This window comes from Lampetra planeri, chromosome 47 (assembly GCF_965212315.1).
Source record: "Lampetra planeri chromosome 47, kcLamPlan1.2.h2, whole genome shotgun sequence".
Taxonomy (NCBI): domain Eukaryota; kingdom Metazoa; phylum Chordata; class Hyperoartia; order Petromyzontiformes; family Petromyzontidae; genus Lampetra; species Lampetra planeri.
Window position 1 is genome coordinate 8,026,201 of NC_136153.1, and position 17,597 is coordinate 8,043,797.

Genomic DNA, 17,597 nt, shown 5'->3' on the forward strand with positions numbered 1-17,597 from the left:
TTCCCCCTTCCTGCTCCCGGCGCCTCCGAGTCGTCCTCTCTGTGCGAGAGCGAGGAGCGAACTCCGTACGCGTTACACGTCGATATCATCGTCAATACGTATGTGTGTTGAACTTCTTTTGCACCGTACGTAGTCAGCCGTGCTCATCGGAGTTGCCTTGACGTGCATCTTTCAGCCTTTTGCTTTGTTCCCCTATGCACATCTAAGTTCAGGGTCTTTTCATTATTTTTTTAGTGTCGTTGAATGAAGGGGTGGTGGGGGCGATATTAAGGAGGGTTGTCGGTGTTTTATTTCTTATTTAGAGCCCCAAAGCTTGGAGAGGATGAGGGAAGCTTCTGAGCACTGATTGGGTGTTTTTTTACGTTGAGTTTGTTGTCCTAGGCCACGTACGGTGCGAAGGAAGATCAGACATTCGTAGGTGCATGCATGTTTGTTAGCGAGCACCTATTAAACGTCAGACTTGTGCACACAAACTGCCGTTTAAAATGGTAAAGGTGCAAGCGTAAAATATTATGTTACTACTTACTTTTCCTGGAACTTTGAAAAATCAGCCCACAGCTCTAATCACAACTCAATAGCCCTTGACATCACCGAAGTCTAACCTTTTAATAAGACCATTCCGTAACAATCTATCATCTTTGAATGTTAACTTTCAAACGACTGCAGTTTATATTACAGCACATTGTAGTGCAGTTCAATGCTGGTATTGCAAAGGTGTTTTATTAGATCTATCTCTCACTGAAAGTTACAAATTGAACTTGCCTTAATATTGACATAAATTATTAAGCAATATAGAATTGGGTTCTCTGGTGGGTTTTAAGAATGCAGACCGGTTTCGAAGTGATAACATTTCAAGCAAAGGCATATGTGCGTGTATGTTGAACTTCTTTTGCACCGTACGTAACCAACCGTGCTAATCGGAGCTGCGGGAGTGTACACACACACACACACCTATGCCGCCAGAGTTAAACTTTTCTAGATGTAGGCCAAGATTACCGTCGGAAGGGGCTGTGTAGAACTCCCTCTTTAGGTCGTTGCAGCAGCGAGATCAACGCAATTGTTTGGTGACGTTTGGGGCAGGCCATTATCCAGCAGTGGATAGACACCCGCGCGGGCTGTGAACGCACACTCGGTGCTCTATCTCGCAAATTCACGAATGCATTGCCCCTGGAGTGTAATATCAGGTTCATTGGCGTTGAATCAATGCAGGCTTTCTTTCATGAGCATAATGTGTTTCGTGAGTGACGGTACTGAAATCCAAGGTAAAAAAAAGCGTGAAATAAATCATGCAAATGTAACTTCCATTAGAGAATCCTTTAGAAAAATTTACACGTTAGGAAAATTACACATTCATCGCGTTTCTTGACATTCCCGCAAAGGAGAGAAAATGCTCGTGCGATATTAGCGCTGCGTATAAGCAGATGAAGGCGCGCACTGCAATAATGCGGCGCATTTACACAGGCCTCCATTTATTTTGTTGCAAAACTCTCTTTACAAACAAGGTGTAGGCTGTGCTTTTGTTGTTTGTTGTCGTCGTTGTTTACGAGTATTTGTTTGCTGTGCTAAAGTCATGTGCAGCCCCGCGATTGATTGGTCAAAGCCATTGCCGGCAGTAGATAACCTATTGGCATACTTTTTGCGCGCTGGCCAGAGGTGTACTGCATTGGAACAGTGGCGAGTACCCACACTTTACCCCACCACGCGCAATCTGCCGATGGACTAACCGTGGAGAGGCCAGCGATGGTGCTGGGTGAACGGGAGGCAGTTGGTCGTGGGGATTTAAGAATCTTGCAGCGTTGTTTCACCTCTGCCCGGTGGATCAAACCGATGACCGCTGACCGGCATGCCAGGCGTGCTGACCATTACACCACGGCCAGATTTTAGGCGCAAAAAAAGTTAATGAAGGCGAATCAAAATAGGGTGCACGTAAACATATACGATGTGTGGAAAATAGTCATTGCACGTGTGTGTGTGTATGTCGACTTGCGCGGGGAGCGGTGGTGTAGCGGTTAGCGCACTGCGCTACAAACCCGGCTACCCAGGTTCGATTCCCGTTCGTGGCCAACACCAGTGATGATTATCTGAACCGGTCCTGGACCTCCCCTAGATCGACTCAGCCTTAAATGAGTATGTAGTGCGATGTGTAAACATTGCCGCGAGGTTTTCTCTAACAGCACTTGCCCAACAGTCTGTTCAAGGCTATACGGGCGATCTTTGTCTTTGTAGATTTTCGTCGCTTGAAAATGAAAAGCCAAAGAAGTTACACTTTGTAGGAGTTCATTCTTCCCATACTTTGCTGCCAAATGCAAATTTTGTTCTGAAAAGCTTTGCACACGTAAATCCATTTTTACAGGTCACGGGATAGTATGAAATCCAATTTGACACCGACGTATAATGTCGTATTTCACATGCTTAGCCAGGGTTTTTTTCCCCCCGCTTGTGCGTGAAATGACGTGGTGTCTCGACGCATTTAGAACGGGGCCCGTTTTGCCACGGAGACGCAACACAGACGCTTTCAAGCGCTTGGATGTTTAACATTTGCGCCAAATGTTCACGACGGGCTTAAGCAAACATCGACCGGTGGGCGTTGTGACGCTTGCAACGTTGCGTACGACAAACGCGGCCTAACGGTTCGCGGCACAATGGACTTGCGATCCCAGAGGATGCGATCTCTGGCACGGCAGTGCAGTTTAAGCCAATGTCTTCAACCCCTTGCTTTTGCCGACCCGGCAGTGTCGATGGGTACCAGTGCCGGATGAAGCTAGTGCCGGGGCCTGTAGCATATGTTATAAAGTGGCCCTAAATTAAAAAAAACACGTAAATATTAAAACACATACATTTGTAATTTGCATAGTAAACTAATTTTATTTTTTTCATTTGCTATACAGTCAGATAATACGATAAACCGCTAACCTAAAACACCCAGTCGTTCATAAAAGTTGAAGGCGGTATAGTACTATAGTAATAGAGCAAGTGCAGAATCACTGAACCGGAATTGATAGCTTGAAAGCATTTAGTGTGGGGCCCTTGAAAGTGCGGGGCCCGTAGCTACATTTGTAGCTACTTGTGTAGCTACTACATTTGTAGCTACTTGTGCTACTGGGATGATCCGGCACTGATGGGTACGCCACAGAGTGTCAATCGGCAGATTCTGTGTGGTGGTGGTGGTGGTGAAGTGTGGGAACTCTCACCTCTTCCAAGACATCTGGTCAGCGTGGAAGAGGAGGCTAAACACTTTCTAGAGTCGGCACGCTTTGTGTGATGTGGGATTTCCATTTAAACTATTTAAACTAAACTAGTAGACACATATTCTTGGTTCTTTCGGTCTAGTCACGTAGAAGGGAAATAATACAATATTAAAAACAAAACAATAAAATAGTGAGAATTTTGTTGTTTCATTTTTATTATTTTATTATTTCCCTTCTACGTAACTTTACCGAAAGAACCAAGAATATGAATCCCTGCAGTCACGAAAGCTTTAAATCGAAATTTAAGAAACACATTTTCTTATTTTATCAGGTAAGGCCGAGTATAGGAAAGGTAAGCAAATTATAAAACATTCCAATGAAACTAAACTATATATTTTTTAATCAGGTAAAGCCCACTGGGCTATTATCTTCTTTTCAGAAGCGACCTGGCCACAAATGACAGCTCAACGAAGTGGCTTATCACGTGGAAATGTTATAGCAGCCAAAAAATCCAAATATCCTGAACTCATGTTTCTAAATTCTCAAATCAAGGAACGTGAAGTGTTGTTCGATTTTGGCTGCTCAGTATTTAGGAGCTTTGCGCCCTTACGCAGCAACTGTGATTTTTTAAATAAGAAAAACGAGTCAACAGCAGAGCAGAGAAGGAAGATCTTCTTGTCTTTCCTGTGCCATTTGCCACACTCTCAGTCAGTGGTGAAGTATATACTTGCGATAATTGCAGAGGTCCCCCCTGTACAGAGCTTACTAATCCCGAAAATCAATTAAATTGAGCTCTGCCTCTCCACCGTTTGCATAAAATTCACCCGGCAAAGTTTTTTTTCTCGGTCAATTCGGATCAACAAAGGGTGTTTCACTTTTTCCCCGAATCGATTTCACTAGAAGACAAACACATCCCTGTACAGAGTGCTGACGAGCACAAGGGCAGGTGCAGTTCGGCCATTAAAAAAAAAAACATTTTAAAAGTATTTTAATTAGTTAATAATTATTCATCGGCTTAAACTTCACCTGCTTAATAACACGCGCCTCGTGATCGAGCACCTATCCACAGCTTATCTCTCTTTCTTTGAGTTTTCTCTGCGCTGTGACCTTCCTCAAGGTTGCCAGCCATCAAGGCCTTCCTTTCATTTAGCTTTGTCCGTGATATCACGAGAGAACTGGTTCGTCTATGGCAGGGGTCAGCAGTTTGCCTCCTCTGGAGCCGCGTGCCGCTCTTTCAGGACTGCTGCTTCGTGACGTTATTTATTTCAGAGCGCCACGGGTCTCACTATTCACCAGATTGCGTTGCGGCTCTTAAAATAATGATTTTCTTTTTTATACTGAAGTTGCTGTTTTGGTTGCCGACCACTGATCTATGGGAAATGTTAGTCTATGGGCAATGTTAGTCTATGGGCAATGTTAGTCTATGGGCAATGTTAGTATATGGGCAATGTTAGTCTATGGGCAATGTTAGTATATGGGCAATGTTGTCTATGGGCAATGTTAGTCTATGGGCAATGTTAGTCTATGGGCAATGTTAGTCTATGGGCAATGTTAGTCTATGGGCAATGTTAGTCTATGGGCAATGTTAGTCTATGGGCAATGTTAGTCTATGGTCAATGTTGGTCTATGGGCAATGTTAGTCTATGGGCAATGCTAGTTTATAGGCAATGCTAGTCTATGGGCAATGCTAGTCTATGAGCAATGTTAGTCTATGGGCAATGTTAGTCTATGGGCAATGCTAGTCTATGGGCAATGTTAGTCTATGGGCAATGCTAGTCTATGAGCAATGTTAGTCTATAGGCAATGTTAGTCTATGGGCAATGCTAGTCTATGGGCAATGTTAGTCTATGGGCAATACTAGTCTATGGGCAATGTTAGTCTATGGGCAATGCTAGTCTATGGGCAATGCTAGTCTATGAGCAATGTTAGTCTATAGGCAATGTTAGTCTATGGGCAATGCTAGTCTATGGGCAATGTTAGTATATGGGCAATGTTAGTCTATGGGCAATGCTAGTCTATGAGCAATGTTAGTCTATAGGCAATGCTAGTCTATGAGCAATGTTAGTCTATGGGCAATGCTAGTCTATAGGCAATGCTAGTCTATGGGCAATGCTAGTCTATGGGCAATGTTAGTCTATGGGCAATGCTAGTCTATGGGCAATGTTAGTCTATGGGCAATGCTAGTCTATGGGCAATGTTAGTATTTGGGCAATGCTAGTCTATGGGCAATGCTAGTCTATGGGCAATGTTAGTATTTGGGCAATGCTAGTCTATGGGCAATGCTAGTCTATGGGCAATGTTAGTATTTGGGCAATGCTAGTCTATGGGCAATGCTAGTCTATGGGCAATGTTAGTATTTGGGCAATGCTAGTCTATGGGCAATGCTAGTCTATGAGCAATGTTAGTCTATAGGCAATGTTAGTCTATGGGCAATGCTAGTCTATGGGCAATGTTAGTATTTGGGCAATGTTAGTCTATGGGCAATGCTAGTCTATGAGCAATGTTAGTCTATAGGCAATGCTAGTCTATAGGCAATGCTAGTCTATGGGCAATGCTAGTCTATGGGCAATGTTAGTCTATGGGCAATGCTAGTCTATGGGCAATGTTAGTCTATGGGCAATGCTAGTCTATGGGCAATGTTAGTATTTGGGCAATGCTAGTCTATGGGCAATGCTAGTCTATGGGCAATGTTAGTATTTGGGCAATGCCAGTCTATGGGCAATGCTAGTCTATGGGCAATGTTAGTATTTGGGCAATGCTAGTCTATGGGCAATGCTAGACTATGGGCAATGTTAGTATTTGGGCAATGCTAGTCTATGGGCAATGCTAGTCTATGGGCAATGTTAGTATTTGGGCAATGCTAGTCTATGGGCAATGCTAGTCTATGGGCAATGTTAGTATTTGGGCAATGTTAGTCTATGGGCAATGCTAGTCTATGGGCAATGCTAGTCTATGGGCAATGCTAGTCTATGGGCAATGTTAGTCTATGGGCAATGTTAGTCTATGGGCAATGCTAGTCTATGGGCAATGCTAGTCTATGGGCAATGTTCATCGACGTGCAATGTCAACAAGAGGCTGTTCTTGGGGAAAGAAGCACAGGTGGCAACCCAATGCAAGGCTGTTGCATGGATTACCAAATGAAGAGGTGCAGAGTGTTGGTGCAGAGTGTTGGTGCAGAGTGTTGGTGCAGCGTGTTGGTGCAGAGTGTTGGTGCAGAGTGTTGGTGCAGGGTGTTGGTGCAGGGTGTTGGTGCAGAGTGTTGGTGCAGAGTGTTGGTGCAGGGTGTTGGTGCAGAGTGTTGGTGCAGAGTGTTGGTGCAGGGTGTTGGTGCAGAGTGTTGGTGCAGAGTGTTGGTGCAGGGTGTTGGTGCAGAGGGAGTTTACAGTTGCGTTACGTGGTAGAGGAGTCGCGGGCGGCAGTCGCTGATGGTGATGATGATGATCGTTATTCTATCCTTGCGCATGATGGCAGCAGTGTGGCTCGCTAGCCGAATGCCAACGCGACTGGGGCTGCTAGACACGACGAGAGGGCTTCAGGAGAGAAGTCCGTGTGACTCTGTTGATGCCAATGCGTTGACTGCGTCACCTTTTCCATCGCAATAACCTCTCGCAATGGGCCTGGGATCGGTTCGCGTGGTACCGTTGATTTGAAATGATAAACAGGTGGAACGTTTCGATGCATTTTAGCAAATTGTTGATTGCTTTAGATTATCCTCGGCCATTTGTGGCAAATGCACTCATTCGCTTGTTTTCGCTATTTGGTGATTGCATTAAATTATTACTCCTGACGACGATAACAACAACAACCACAAAATATTGGATTTAAATGTCAAGGCAATTTTCACATTCCTATTCTTGGAAGCATTCTTTTGTTTAATAGCACAAAAGAGGCTAATATTTCTACGTTTGTTATGTCTTTGACAACGAATGTGTAACCAGCGCGGTCGTTGCAACGGAGGCGTGGTGAGCGCACTGTGCTAAAAACCCGTACGTATGTCTGTATGTATGTTGAACTTCTTTCACACCATACGTAGCCAAATTATGCTAATCGGAGGAAACTATTCACCAAATTAAAATACATAATTTTTTTGGGGGGGGTTGACTCGGCCCATCATCCCACCAGAGGAAACAAAACGGGTACCACTTTGTAGGGCAGTCGACAGCGGTGTTCCAATGGATAGACTCGTCCACCGAAATAGGAATGAGGAATTCCCACAGCTGGCTCAGGGCTGTAGGCGGGTGACGAGCACTCCCCCTCGACGCTCGCTTGAGCGGAACATCACTTTGACGTTTGAGTATCAAGGGGTCTCTAGGCCGAGGTGGATTCATTCTGTGGCGGCGTTCTCCGCTAAGTCGTTTCCACGCAGGGCGCGGCTTCACTGCTAAGCTGCATACACTGCCAATGCGACTTTCTAGATCTCACGGTGAAGATCACGGGTGGTAGCGGCAGCAGCAGCGGCAGCAACAACAACAACCTACGTGGGGATTGTCTTGGTAGCACCAACTTCTTCGTGGCTGCATCACCAGTTGGCGGTGCACGAAATGATGGGTGGCTTCACGCCCCGTGTGTGTGTGTGTGGGTGTCGGAACGCTCACCTGCTGAGCAAATCAGTAAAGGCGTCTTTAGTTTTTTTTGCAGCTCCTGCTGAAAGCGACGCAGCGGTAACAAAAAAACAAAAAACGCAGAGGTCTCGTAAATCAATCGAAGTGCATCATCCAACTCGGCCTCATTGTCAAGGGTTTGGAATGAATTGTGGCTTTTCTTCGTTACAACGCGAGTTGAGTTCGTTTTGAAAAGAAAAAAAATCATAGCCGCAGCCTCACGTTGTTGTGAAACACTACGGCCGAACAACAACAACAACAGCCAAGCCGCGGGTATGAGAACAGGAAGGCGCATCCGTGTACGGGTCAATCTCACCGCGCCGTAAACCCACACAAGCCACCCGTCGCACGCTCGTTGGCTTTAAGACGACAGCTCGCGTGGAATACCTTACGGGATTTCCAAGCACCGTGACCGGATTTAGGTCTAAATCGCCAGGCATTACAATCGCCGCACGAGAATGATTTGCCATGTTTATTTTCGGCTCGCTGCCTCGTCTATCATCTTCTCCGGCCAAACGCACGCCAGACATTGTGGCGTTGTTCATCTGTCTGTCTCCTTATATATTTTTGGTGCGGAGGGGGGGGCAGCCGTCATTTAATCCGATGCGCGCACGCGTTAATTCGCAGCACATCCATCCGTCTGTCTACCTGCCCGTTGAGCCATGCGTTCATCAATTCTTCCATTTATCCAACCATCAATCTCCGGCGTTAATTTATTCGCGTGTGATGCATGCATTGCATCTATCCGACCATAAATCAACGAGGGGCGAAATCAGTTTTCGCCGATGCGAGGTTATACTAATCTTGAAGGTATTACCCAGGCTGCACATCAACAAGAATGATATTGATGATGATTGTGCTGATCATGATGATGTTGAAATAACAGACATGACCAACATGACACAAAGCGAAGAATGTAAACATGCTTATAACCAAACCACCAGGCATGCACATGGTCCGGACATATTTAAAAAGCTAAGCTAGAATCTTAGTCTGGATAGCGATCAGTTGGGTGACCGCCATGCATAAAGCATGAAGTGTTTGCAGTTAATTCTGGACAACGTTTGCCAGCAGCAGAGGGCAGTGCAGAAAAATTCCGCTGTTGCACTGCACTGCTATGCTCCCGCGTCTATGCTCCCCGCATTCACAAACGCACATTGAACAGCGGTGATGAAGTATGGTCAAACACCCCCACCACATCTTCCTTGCACGGCGTGCGCAGACCCCCAGCTCGGAGTGGCTTGACAGGGAAACGGAGAGTGACGTCTCGCAGCACTTAAACCCCACCGCGGGTGGATATTAAATAGTGCCTACGCTTTACGGATCCCCATCGTTTACACCGTTACAATGTGAAGGAGTTGCAGGTGATATATGAACACTGGTCAACAGTGCGGCGTCGGGACAACCGTGGTGATAGTGACGCCTCGGTGCAATAGCAGAAAGCCTTTAAAAAAAATTGAGTTACCGCATCAGGAATCTGACAGTGAATTACGAATAATTTATTCCCTCCTTGCAGCGTCGCTTATCGCACGGAATCTGTGTGCCCTTAAAACGAGAGCGATTGTCCGGGCTAGATCTTTATAATCTGCCCTGTGATGAGGGCCCTTATCGGATATAACAAATGCCTCCATGTCACCTTTACAATTTTGCCCGCGATTCATTGAGCAGGCATGAAATTAAATTGTGACAATTTTAAACTGCACGGGGTTTTTTTTCCCTGCATCGTAATTGTGTGTGTGTGTGAGAGAGAGAGAGAGTTTTTCAGCTGGATCTCTGTTGTCGAAAAATTATATTCAGTAAAGAAAAGAATGTCAGCAATGATGATAATAACGGGCAGAAGCGATGTTTCAGAGATTTGTAATAATGACGTTAACACAAAAAAGTTAATGCTCACATGAGCATCTGACTTTTCCTTTGTCATTTACAAAAAATATTTATATTTTATAAAATTATTGAAATTTTATTTTCGACCGATGCACAATTGATCAACTTTGCACTTCCCGTGGTAATTAGCGGAGGAAATCTGCATTGTGTTGCCCTTAATGGGGGTGTTAACTAATACAGATAGACCTATTATGTAACATTACAATGTTTGTATTATGATAATGTTAATAAAATACATTATATTATTTGTTTAAAAAAAAAACATCGTGATAATCCCTTGAGATGGGGCATCTCATTTAACAAAGGCCGTTCATGGAATTAACACAGTGTATCCATTCTCAGTGGATGAAGGCGTCTTCCATGCCAGGACGGTTACAGTAAAAAATTGTTGCTACCATACTTGACGGGGCTGGTCAGCGTTGGGTCGATGAGGACCTTCCTGTCACTGACGTTGGCCTCTGAAGGGAATTCACTCGCTGGATTCAAAGCGCAGCACGCAGACCCCTGGTCGCACGGACCCCCCCCCCCCCCCCCCCCCCGATGATGTTGTGTACCTCATGATCTGTCATGTCAGCCATGAAACAAGTGTAGGAGGAGTACGAATAATAATAAATCATCAAAAACTTAATTTGGAGCAGACATGTGAGAAAATTACATTCCATCAGACACCAATGGCAATGCCATTCTCATTAAAGAAGATTGGATAGCAACAGATCAATTTTACAAAAAAAGGGATCTCTTGCTATAAATTAATCATCCTCGTCATTGTGAACCAAGCTCTTTCCACCGCTGGACGGAGACTTCTCCCACACACTGTCGCCATTCCTCGCCGATCCTACAAATTCAACGATCCGATGCCCCCCCCCCCTCCTCCAGCCCTCTCGCGCATGAGTCGATTCTCATCTCTTCATTTCCACGGTGGTTTTTCGCGCCGGGCACGTATCCCGCCTGAGCCCCATCGCCTGCCATTCCATCGGCCCACGTGATCCCGTCGTCCGAACCCAACGCGCCTTTCTCAAACGTCTCGCTACGTCGTCCCTTCCAATTTGGCTGCCCGATCCCACGCGTTCCTCCATTCCCACGTGGTACGGTGTGGGACACGGACAGAACGCCGCCACTTTCTCTCGACAATGGCACGGCTCCCGGCTGCCCTGGCAGTCGCATTGCGATGCCGATGTCCGCACTGCGCGCTGAACTTGTTCCGTCGGCGTGCGTGGCCAGCCGCTCGCGACGCCGCAGAGATGCGCGTAGCTAACATCCACGAGACCCCCCTGCGATCTTATTTTCATGGACGGGGGCGGGATGCCCGTGCGCGTTATTGCAGCGGCGCACATTTCCCCAAATTGGGAGAGTTTGGGAGCTCGGTTATGAAACATTAATCCGTGACGCCTCCCCTTCTTGCTTTCAGATGCCGCACGGGACTAGAACCCCCCCCCCCCCCCCCTTTCAACCACTCCCCCCCCCCCTTCCCCATGGGGGAACGCGGAAGACGAATGAGTTGAGCGGAATGAATTTTAAGAAGAATAAAAATCTCCAGGCTGGAGGAATGTGTAATGAGCGGCATCTGCAGTGCAGCATGCCGCCCTCGCTTTGTGTGCGTGTGCTGTGTGTGGTGTGTGTGATGTGTGTGTGGTGTGTGTGATGTGTGTGTGTGTGATGTGTGGGGTGTGTGTGTGATGTGTTTGTGATGTGTGTGTGTGTGGTGTGTGTGTCTGGTGTGTGTGTGGTGTGTGCGTGTGTGGTGTGTATGGTGTGTGTGTGTGGTGTGTGTGTGGTGTGTGTGTGTGGTGTGTGTGTGGTGTGTGTGGTGTGTGTGTGTGTGTGGTGTGTGTATTCGTGAGGAAGCTCGCAGCTTATTAACAGTAACGCTCCTACAGCGTTGCCTGTCATCCCACCAGCATGTCTTGCACACGCGCTTGATCTTATTCATTTCTGTCCGTCTGTCTCCCGCTACAAGATGCTGAGACGTTGTCTAAATGAAAGTGCTGTACTATACCCAACCACCAAATTCATAAAAAAACAGGAATATTGAGCCCGCGATTGTGAACTTACACTTAGGGTGGTGTGAACGCATATGTATGTATGTTGAACTTCTTTCACACCGTACGTAGCCAACCGTACTAATCGGAGGTGCCCGGTGGGGGGGGGGGGGGACAACAAACTAACAAACAAAAAGTAGCTCTAAATAAATGTGTTTTAATAAACGTTATTGGGAGTCCATGGCCTCAGCCCGGTTACAAATATCTGCGCAAATTAACCATCACCTTTAATGTGGTCACTGTTCATACGCCGATAGAAAAACTTATTGATGGGGAAGTATTTTTTAAATGGAATTCTCATCAGGCCCCACGGTGTAATCAAGTGTGGTCTCCACGGCCTCTATCCATGCGCTATGAATAAGGGCCATGCCCCAAATTTTGCCTATTTTCAATTTTTTCATTTCATGACCACAGTCTCTTTGGCAGACGCTTTGAGATGATTTTTTTTTTAAAACACGAAATTATTTTTTTCACTTCATTTTTGGCTAAATTCCAGCTCTGAGACTTAATATATCGGTCGCAGTCGTGGTGACAGACCTCACGCTCGCATATGCAGAGCGAAACGGAAGTTTTCACCCTCGACTGTTTGTGTGTGTGAACCAGGGGTCACTTGAAGGGATCTCAATGGTAGCTCTGTGGTGTCCGCTTTAGTGGACCGTTCCCTAACGCGCTGCTCTACGCGATGGCATAGTCGGGATAAAAAATATATAAAGTAATAATGATTCCAGATTAGGAGTCATAATAATCACCAAGCTCTAAGTGGAAAGTTTAAAAATGCCCTTTTTAAAGTATTGTTTTATTTGTAAAACGATCTGAACGCTTATTACTCTGTTTTCATTAACAGCTAGTTACTCGGTTGATTTTAGTGGTATTAATTATATCTAAAAAATATTTCTTATTAAGATATTTAAATTTGTTGTAAATATTTAATTCAACAAGCACTCTTTGTTCAAATTGAAGCAAAACATGAAAGGGCTGCGTTGGCAGCGGAGAATTAACACGAATCATGAAAACTGGGAAGGTGGCTAAAGTTTTTATTTATTTTTGGCTATCCCTCGTTCCAAAATCATTACAATTACGAGTAATGATTTCAACTCGTGACACGCCGTACAATTTTCGCTCATCACTCTCGTAGATAGAGAACGACTGAGAGGCTCCAGGAGGAGGAACCACGGACGAGCGGGAAGGCAGCAAATTCACCTCCAAGCTCTGCGGACTTCAATATATTAAAGTGTCGTCGGCCAATTCATGACTGTGCTCATCCAGAACGGACCGTACAACCATATAGCGACGCAATTTGCCGATCCACAAATACGACGGAGACATCACAGCGATGCACTCTCCGCTGCTCCTGACGTGGTTATCCGGCTTGACCACCGAAATGTGAAATTTTATTCTTAGGTTTTTTCGGTAAGAATATGAATCCTTGCAGTCACGAAAGCTTTAAATCTAGAATTTGTGAAATTGTATTTGTTGTTCTGCATCTACATCAACCGTACGAAAGAAGCCAATAAGTTAGCGCTCATAGATGTGGAAAGGAAACTGGAGCACCCGGAGTAAATTCATGCATGCAAGGGGGAAACACTCTATCCCATTCAGAAGGGACAGGTGAAGTCAATATTTGCGAGCCGGGGTGCGGTACCTCAACACTCACGGCAAGGGCGTTCCACAACATTTGTGTGATCCACCCAAACCTCGCTACCGCCAGAGTGCTGCGTGATAGGCGTGCATCATCACCGCCCGTCTATATCAGCCTCGCTGTGGATTTACAACAATGCAAAGCTGTTTTTGAAAATTTAAATCAATTCCCTTGTTCCATTCGGTGATGGTTATTGTACCAGATCAAAAACAACATCACACAATCAGCCATGTGTACAGTACAATCCGATACGACCACGTTGGTGTTGAGAGTGGCGCGATGGCGAGATGTCAACTGCATCGCCTGGAATACAGAGAGGTCGTGGGTTCTAACCCAAGCCTTGGCTGCTATCAATTTCCACGAGATAAGCCACTTCGTTCAGCTGTCATTTGTGGCCAGGTCGCGTCTGAAAGAAAATTATATGGCTCAGTGGGCCTTACCTGGTAAAATAAAATAAAATGTTTAGTTTAGTTTACGTTGGCACAATGGACTTGCGATGGAGAGGTTGTCAGTCCAATCTCCCAGCGGAGCGGTTAAAAGTGCCCACCCCAGCCGCTCGCAATTGGTCTAAGAGATCTGCCTATCTTGGCAGATCCGCAACGGCTCTCGAAAGCCCCCTCTGCTGGAGATTGCGTCCGCCACAAGCAGTGGTGTTAGCGGGAAATTGCAGGGCTGCGCCTTTACAGTGTTTTGTTGTTGTTGTTGTTGTTTACAGCGCAGTGCATTCAGCACAGTGATCAACTGAATTCTCCAACAGCAAAGGCAGTCGTGGGGTAGTGAGCCAGACACCTTGTGTCGTGCTCTCTGTTTGACGTGACGAGCCCGCGAGCGGAATGACTCGGAGAGACAACTCCGTACGTTTAAACAAACACGGCAACCTTCCCTCTGTTTTACGAGAGATGACGACAGTCGTTTGCGAAGGAATTGTGATTGTTGGTCGCTCCGCGAGTGAAACACGGCGTTCTAGGATTTCACACTACTTCAGGCAGTGTTTCCCTGCTCACGTGTGATGCTCTTAGACCACCACGATGAGACACCGTGACCTCGAACAGGCATGACTCAATATACAGTCACGAAGACGTAGGATCCGGCCCACATATATGAGTAAATGAACCAACTTCTCAATGTAGGAGAATATGGAACTCTCAGCCACGCGAGACTTGAGCACAAAAGTAGGTGGAAGAGCAGAGATGAGACGACGTGGATGCTTGGTACATTTGACATCAGAGTGAGGAAAGAGAACGGAGGTTGTTTCTGTCTCGGTTGCAATTCTGTGTCGCTCTCTTACGCGTTTTCGGGTTGTACCACGAGTTATTTGGCACGATGACCGACGTTTTCGCTCCCCGTGGCCGGGAGCTTCTTCAGGAGTTTTCTTGTTTTGTTTTCCAGGAGCTTCTTCAGCGGAACTGATACTTCCAGCAGCACGCGGAGCGAAACGTCGGGCATCATGCCAAACCTACCCGCAAACGCAACACAGAAGCCAGACTGCCCATCCCCAGTTTGCAGTCGGCAGGCACACGTAAATGGTGAACGCTTCTTTTCAAAAAGGAAGGACATCTGGAAAAAATTGTCACGGAAGAACGCATCAATAGAACATTTTGAATTCCAATTGACTTAATTTTTTAGGGACAAGCACTCCAAGAATGTATCAATGTCGCCTTCGTCTTCGGCAGATTCAACACGGGAAAGTGATCACAGGCCGGTTTGCCATGCCCGCTTATCGGTCCAGATTGCCGAAGACGCCGACTACGGGGAGAGTGGACAAAAAATAAAGTAAACAATAAATACAAGACCCCCGAAATACACTTCAGCGGGTAGACGTATTCCAAGAAACAGATTTAAATCTCTCGTCTCTAAGGGAAGCAAAAAATAATAAAATGCATATCACCGCTGCAAATAATTATATAACTCGCGTGTCTGGGGGGAGAGGGGGGGTGCTCGGTTTCTCCCGGGGCATCTTTAGCCGGCCTGCCAATCGCAAATCTCGGCAGGAGCTGTCGCAGCCTGGCTGACACCACAAATAATCGTCGCTTCATCTCGGCGGTGGATGTGTGCCCGGGCTGCAACAGCACCCGCTGGTTTTATCAGAACCCAGGAATGATGTGTCGGTAGAGTCTGCATTGTGTCCCGTTCCCACCTCCCCCCCCACCCTTATTTGAGACTACATAACACTGCAGAGAATTGAATAACTCGACGCTCATCATAAACCGGAACACTGACACCTACGCCAAGCTCCTGCCCCCCCGCCCCCGCCCCCGTCCGCTCCCACCATTCTGGCAAAAATTCTGCCACCAGATATCCGCAGAGACGTCGCGGCAAAACTGCAAAATGAGTTTACGCGTTTTCTTGCCAACGACAGCCGACTACAACTCTCATCAACCAAAACCTCAATGACGTTCCCAGAATCTGGGATCATGCCACGGTCGTCATCATCATAGAATCTCACCCAGACCCATAAGAATGCTGGCGAGCGGTGGACGGTCCAGAATAAACGCCTCCATTGGAGGCCCAAACATCATCGCACGTTGTCCGGTCTTTGGCATTTCACCTCCTCGAAGACACCAGTGGAACCTTCAACTGCATAACAGCATCAGCAGGCCGATGCGTACATCTCCTTCATGAATGGAAAATTAAAGACACAAGCCACAGTAGTGCGATTGTGGCCATGCAACTCAAACTACAGACTGTAAATGAAACCAATGTGGTCTGCGTTCCTTCAACGCAGGAACAGAAAAACTACCCAAACGCTCTCTTGTGGCTAGCAGACCTCGACATTGGCATTTAGCTCCTGCACGTATTGCCGTTACACGCACGAATAGAAGGGAATAAAAGCACAGAGAATATCCTGCAGTAGATGATCGAATTATGTTTTTATTTTTATGGAAAGCCGGAAACGCAGACAGAGAAGACTCCTGGTGGCTTTCCTGGCACCGCATTTCATCTATGCGGCCTCTCCGTTCAAATCCACGTCATTGATCTACGTCACGATGATGTCACAACCACCGATGACATCACAAAGGGGGGGGGGGGAAGGGGGTGGAGCCATCCATATCACTGTAATCTACACGTGGCTACAGCTTGAATAACACAGCTTCTGGTGTATCTCAAAAGCGATGTATTATACACACGTGCACCTGTTACACTATAGCAATGTTTCTTAACCTTCACTGCAGTCTTGCACACCGTTGGTTCTCAATCGTAAAAAAAAAATAAGTTTGATGAAACAAAGTGGTTGTACTTGCATGTCCGTGCTTAATTTGTGTTTCGATTAATTATCTTCTAAAAAGATCTGCCATGACTCGCACCCGCAGAAAGGGCATCCCGCACTCCCAGGGGATGCGTGCACCCCAGGTTAAGAACCACTGAACTTTAGCATTGCAATGGACAGCGCTGCAAGTGTGTGGTGGGTGGGGAGTGGGGGGGGGTAGCTAATAAAATCAGCAAACTGAGAAAAGAGTGTCTGAGATCATAAAACGATAGAAGCCAGTAAAGCTGTAAGCGAAAGGCCTTGGGCAGGACAAGTCCCTCGGAGGATTGTGGGCCATTAGCCAAGGAGAGAACGCCCGTGGGCACTTCCGCCGCAGAGATGGAGCAATGAAATCAGCTCCCCTGCATGAGATATATGGATTCATTGCACTGCAATAGATTACGGCCAATGGTTTGGGACAGGCTTGATCCAGCAGTGGATAGGACGATAGCGAAGATAATGAATCTGGCATGTCGAAGAGATGGAACAATCGTACGTGAGGCAGCCGGCAGCAGTGGTACATACGGCTGTGTGATCTAACAAACCTCAGTCGGTACCACCACATGGATGACAAAGCCAGAGGCACTATAAGCACTGAGCATGGGTGTGCATATGCCCATACAACAGTACTCAATGGGTCCATACGGATAGATTCAATAATTGTACCGGCATCTCTTAGCCACGTCGCAGCCACCAATACCAATGGCCACCATTTGCCACGAAGTGACGGTGAGGTCACCACGACGCCTGTGCCAGGCCAGGTACACTTTGAGGCCACGTGAAGTGTCGAAGGCTCGCTGACAGGAGGTCTCGAGACAGACGCAGCTACCATGGGTTGGCTGACTGAGACGACTGGTAGATAGATGCACCAGCTGTGCCCTGTGTCGCAGCTACACACGCACACGATTGTACACATGCGAATTTCCTCTTTCAATATTTTCAACATTAAATTAACCTGCACTCTAAAGCCGTTAAACCTAATCTGGAGGCGGTTAAAGA